The sequence below is a fragment of the Sorex araneus genome, chromosome 5, assembly GCF_027595985.1.
Source record: "Sorex araneus isolate mSorAra2 chromosome 5, mSorAra2.pri, whole genome shotgun sequence".
Classification (NCBI taxonomy): domain Eukaryota; kingdom Metazoa; phylum Chordata; class Mammalia; order Eulipotyphla; family Soricidae; genus Sorex; species Sorex araneus.
The window spans coordinates 9,253,234-9,259,574 of NC_073306.1; positions in this window are offsets into that span (position 1 = coordinate 9,253,234).

Sequence of the window (6,341 nt, forward strand, 5' to 3'; positions counted from 1 at the left end):
CATATGGTGCATTCGATATCTCAAAAACAGTAACAAGTCTCACAATGGAGATGTTCCTGGTGCCCGCTCGAGCAAATCGATGAGCAACGGGATGACAGGGATTATGACAGTGATGAATTCAGAAGAGAATTTGTTTAAAAAGAGAGAGGGAAGTAGGGAAAAGAATGGGAAGTGATGTCTTCAGCAGGATTCCTATAGTGAACTTTGGAAGTCAGAAACACCACACAGTGCGTTTTTGGGGGGAAGAGAGGGCTCAGCTGGAAGCTCTGCTGCCCGGTGTTGTTCCGGCTGCTGCTGCTGCCGACTCCTGGGACATTCGGTGCTAGGGATGGAACACGGGACTTCTGCACTGCGGGGCAGGCGCTCCAGCCCTTAGAGCATCTTCCCAGCCTCTGTCTCTTCAAATTCCATCTCTTTAGTTGCTCGAATGTTAGAAGTCTCTGGAGTGTACATTGAAGACATCCTCATGCTGAGGTTCTGCTCCACACCTCCTCTCCCTCCTCCCTGCCCTGCTTTCTTTCCCAGCACCTCGCCACATGAATAGCAAGGGCTCTACCACCAAGCGACAGCCTTGGCCCTGGGATTCATTCTAGACAATTGAAGAAGAATTTCTATGGGTGGAATCTGGATATTGATATTAAAAAAAAAATTCTCTGAGAGGGTCAGGGAGATAGATTGAATGCATGCTTTGGATTCGATATATGGACGTGATCTCTAGCACTGTCTGGTTCCTGGAGACCCCTGGGAGCAATCCCCAAGCATGATGTTTATACTATCCCCCAAGAACTTCCAGGATTGTCTCCAAAAAACTTCAGTTAAAATTAGGAGCCAGGGGCTGGAGTGATAGTACAGCGGGTAGGGCGTTTGCCTTGCACTCGGCCGACCTGGGTTCGAATCCCAGCATCCCATATGGTCCCCCGAGCACCACCAGGAGTAATTCCTGAGTGCATGAGCCAGGAGGAACCCCTGTGCATCGCCGGGTGTGACCCAAAAAGCAAAAAAAAAAAAAAAAAAATTAGGAGCCAGAACTGAGAACCACTGGAATATCAAAATAAAAGAATCTTTGAAGATCACTTTTAAAAAATGACTGTTGGTGGAGGTTTTGATGCACTGTCATCCCATTGTTCATCGATTCGCTTGAGCGGGCACTAGTAACATCTCCATTGTGAGACTTGTTGTTACTGTATTTGGCATATCGAATCCGCCACAGGGAGCTTGCCAGGCTCTGCTGTGTGGGTGGGATACTCTCGGTAGCTTGTCGGGCTCTCTGAGAAGGACAGAAGAATCAAACCCAGGTCGGCCACGTGCAAGGCAAATGCCCTACCTGCTGTGCTATCGCTCCAAAATAAATCTTGAATAATAAATTTGTCTTCTTTAAATACTTTTCAGCATTTTATATATAAGGGGATTATTGCTATACTCTTGTTTATAAGAATCTTTGGGGTGCGTGGGGCTAGACTATACCTGGCAAAGTTTAGGTTAGGGATTACTCCTCACTCTGTTCTCAGGGTTCACTCCTGGAGGTAGCCAGGGAACCAATATTCAGGGTACTGGGGATTGAACCCTGATTGGCTGAATGTAAGGCAAGTGCTTTATCTCCAACACCAGTTCTCTAGCTCTGAGTTTTCCTTCTTAAGTCAATACTGATCAGTTGCTAATAAAAGACTGATTCAATATGGCAGAGTTAAACCTTCATTCATGTTTTGTTCTAAAACACAACACAAGGAACCAGAGAGATAGTACAGCTTGTAGGGCACTTGCCTTACATGCAGTGAACTAGGGTTTGATTCCTGCCAGCAATATGTTCCCCTGAGTCCAAAATTGATCCTTAAGTGCAGAACTAGGAGTAAGCCCTGAGCACCACCAGCAGTGGCCCCAAAATAAAACAAAACAGCAAAGAATGAGCAACACAAAATTTTATTAAACCCAGTGTCCAGTTTCATTCAAAGTAAACAACTTTCAAATAGATTCATTAGTTCATCTTATACTATATATAGTTTTTTCTGGATAAAAAATCATAGCTATATTCATTTTTGTGTAAATTTTCTAGTTAGATTTGCAAGAGAAAACTGGGACATATTTTAAAACTGTCAAGTTATTACAATCAAATATATTTTTCATAAATTTGTTCATAATGAAAAACTCTTAAAATCTAATTTCCTTTTCTTGAACAAATTGTTAACCTCATTAAATCATAGTAACCACAGGGTGGAAAGAGGAAATTGATTTCATACTAGATAATTCTTTAAGTATATTGCCATGTCTGATCTTTTTACCTTGTCATTTTTCTATTATGAACATACTTGCCGATGATTTAAAAGATGTGGGGAGAAAGGATTTTTAGCACTTTAGTGTACTTGGTTTTGCCACAGGCAAAATTTTTCACGGTAACTCTAGCTTAAACCAGAAAAAGTAGGAATCCACAGAAGACAAATGGGGCTTGTTCTAGAATTGATGGGATTTTTTTTCTCTTAAAAAATTATTAAAACACCATGACTTACAAAGTTATTCATAGTTGGGGTTCAGACATAGAATGTTCCAGCCCTGATCCCACCTTTGGTGTCAACTTCCCGCCACCACTGTTCCCAGGTTCTATCTCCTACCATCCCCCCTCCCAGTTGCCAATCTTGACAAGCACCTTTATAAGTTTGGTTGTTAACGTTTTGGTATCATGGTTTCAGTGTTGCTGATGCGGTGGTTCAGATATTTAGCTCAACATCACTGATGTTCCCGAATCCCCTTGACTCTTGCCCCCTGTTATTCCTCATATATCTCTTCTTCCTCACTGCACCACTCGATTTCTTTCCTTCTCCTCTAGAGTTGATGGGATACTAAATGGAGCAAGTCACGTTGGACATCTCAAGAAGTGAAACTTCCAGTGTCCGTGTGGTAAGACTCATTCACACCATTCTCCTTCACCTGCTCCATCCTTCTAGAATCCCTTCTACCCATCAATTGTTTTCTACGTAGAAACCCAGGTTTGCAGATACATTGGCAGCAACCGTGGCAATGTTCCATAGGTTATCACAAAGAGCTTCAGAAAGAGGTGGGGCTGGAACCGGAAGTCTAGAAACCTTGGGAAAGTCCAGACTTCAACTCTGGGTTTGGGAAAATGACCTTTGGGAAATGACTTGGTTGAGGGAAAATAAAATGTTGATGACAAAATCCTGGATAATATCTACATTTCAGAAGTGAAAGGAGGAGCAGAAGAGAAGAACAAGTAAGACATTTGTCTGGCATGCAGCCAACCCAAATTAGATCCTTGGCCCCATGTATGGTCCTCCGAGCCCTACTGGCAGTGATCCCTGAGCACAGAGCCAGAGTAAACCCTGAGCACTGCTAAGTGTGGGCCCAAACCAAAATCAAACAAATAAAAACAGAAGTGAAAGGAGAAAGAAGAGACCCACACAAGATATTTCAAAGATAATAATGGTATTTGATACAAACTTCTTCTTTTTTTTTTTTTTTTTTTTTGCTTTTTGGGTCACATCCAGCAATGCTCAGGGGTTGCTCCAGGCTCTGCACTCAGGAATTACTCCTGGTGGTGCCAAGGGAACCATAAGGGGTGCCGGGAATTGATCCTGGCTCGGCCACATGCAAGGAAAATACCCATGATACAAACTTTTAACTTACTTTAATAAATAGGATTTAAGTGAATGACTCAAAGTCGTTTAGGAAGAATTATTAATTCTGACATGAGACATGAATAAAGGAGGATGGTTATGATATTATCACTGTCATCCCATTGCTCATCGATTTGCTCAAGCGGGCACAAGTAACGTCTCCATTGTGAGACTTCTTGTTCTGTTTTTGGCATATCAAATATGCTACAGATAACTTGCCAGGCTCTGCCATGTGGGTGAGAAACTCTCAGTAGCGGGCTCTCTGAGAGGGACGGGGGAATCAAACCTAGGTCTGCTGTGTGCAAGGCAAATGCCCTACCCACTGTGCTATTGCTCCAGCCCATATAATATTAACATTTGTAATTATTCACTGTCAGCATTTTGGTTAGGAAAACAAAATAACACCTCTCTTGCTGAAAAGAAAGACCCTACTATTTCTATAATGAAAAAAGTTTAAAAAGTCAAATCAGACCTCAGTTATCAAATGAAGGCAGAGATGCATGGCCCAGGAGACGCGTCAAGGAACCGGAAAAATGCACTTTGCATGTAGGAGCCCAGATTTGATGGGCCCCAGGCATCATTCTCCTGAGCATCACTCAGAGCTAATCCTACTCCTGAGCACTGAATCAGGAATAATCACTAGGTATGGGCGTGGTCCCCAAACTAAAAACCAAATAAAAAGTAAAGAAATGCACAGGTTCCCCCAGCTATCCCAAAGAAGACATTGCTCTTTGATATGGTTTGGGGTCCAGGAACACATCACTATTAATTATATGGAAATGTCTTTGAACATTCCCAGCCCCTCAACATAACCTATGTCAAGTCATACCCAACGGGAGTGTTGTACTTTAAGATAGTGTGTATGTGTGTATGTGGGGGGAGAAATGTATAAATTATGAAAGTGGTTTAAGCATGTGTTCACTTTGCTGCTGGTAGGAGGGGTGGGGAGAGGCGAGGATAGTAGTGGAGGAGGATAGTAGAGAGAGCCCTACTGCGTGCCTGCGTGACCCACCTAGCCAAGAACTGGTAAAGCTGACCACGATCCCCGAGCCCCGGCAAAGTGTGGACACTAACGCACCACCCGCTGTTGGGGGCCAGAACCTTGGGAAAGAGAACTTGGCCGTTCCCTAAACAAAGATTAACCACCAGGATATTATGAAAATATATGCGTCACAAGATAATAGCTGAACTGTTACAGAGACAGACATCCTGTGCTGGGGACAAAAAAGCACAGACAAATCATGCCCCGGCCCATCAAGTCCCCTTACGCAAATACGCCTCGTGACCCCCTCCGGACCCCTGTTCCGGCCTGCACTACAGCCTATATATTTTGTGCTTCTGCCTTCAATAAATGAGACCTTGACAACAGCTTCTTGCTTGGTCTCCTTCTTCTCTCTCGCCCATGACTTTTTTCAGGTAGCTCCTTTCAGGTAGGACCCTGAATTACTGGTCCCGAGGGACGGGACAACCAGCCCCAAAGACAGCCATTAAGCTGAAGTCCACTTGATCTACAGAGTGCAGAAACTCGTCCCTAACACCCAGGTTTTTGGGTAGCTGTGGCATCAGACTGGAGTGAGGGGTGGCCCTAAAAAAAAAGAGTCATTGGTGATTCTTCTCCAGGTTTCCCAGTGAGAGAGAGAGAGAGAGAGAGAGAGAGAGAGAGAGAGAGAGAGAGAGAGAGAGAACAGGAACAGAAGAGGGGAGAAGAGAAACCCAAAAAGGTAAAAGAAAGTAACGACACACCCCAAGTTCATATGTGGTTGGTTCAAAAACGGGACACATATGCCATTTGTTTTAGCAAAATTGGTCTTAATGGTTTCCCCCAAACTGGCCCCCCTTGGGGCCTTCTATGTAGATAAAAGTCTATTGCTAGAGTGTTTATAAGAAAAAGCCTTTTAACTCTGTAATTTTTATTTTATATTAGACACCCTGGTTTATGAAACTGTAATTTAAGACTTCGTTTGTGAAGAATTCCAGCACCCCACCCTCCACCTGAGTGACCAGACCATAGATTCAGTGTCTCACCCCCACCAGGTAAGCTTCCTGTTAAAGATAAGTTCTCAGTTTCTGCTGCTTTGGGACATTTGTTACCCCCTTATTTCTTTATGTGCCACGTTGGAGAGAGAGCATTCTGCATCTGTCCTTCTGGTGAGCTTCACAAAGCCTGATGCTGTCCAGACTCATTTGTGTAGCAGCAAATTGCATGGTTTCATCTCTTCTTAATGTCACGTAGTACACCACTGTGTATATGGACCCTAGATCCTTTACCCAGTCATCAGCTCTTGGATACTTCGGTTGTTTCCAGATTTGGGCTACTCTGACTAGTGCTGCAATGAATATACGAGTGCAAATGTCTTCTATGAATAGAGTTTTTGGGCCCTTGGAGTAGATGCCATTAAGTAGAATGGCTGGATCTTACCAAAACCCCATTCCCAGTTAGTTAGAAGTTGGATATTGGACAAATACCGGATTATTCATTTAACTGTGGCATAGTGAATGTTAAGATGAGGGAACTCAAGGTATAAAAGTGTGTGTGTGTGTGTGTGTGTGTGTGTGTGTGTGTGTTGGGGTCGTGGCAGAAATATTTGACCCTAGCTTAAGAAATGAGGGAAGGAAAGAAACTGAGGAGGGAAGTAAGTAGAGGCAGACAGGAGGTAAGAGGGGCTTCAGGTACATCAGTGTTGCAGAGAAGAGGCATATGCATATATCTAAATCACA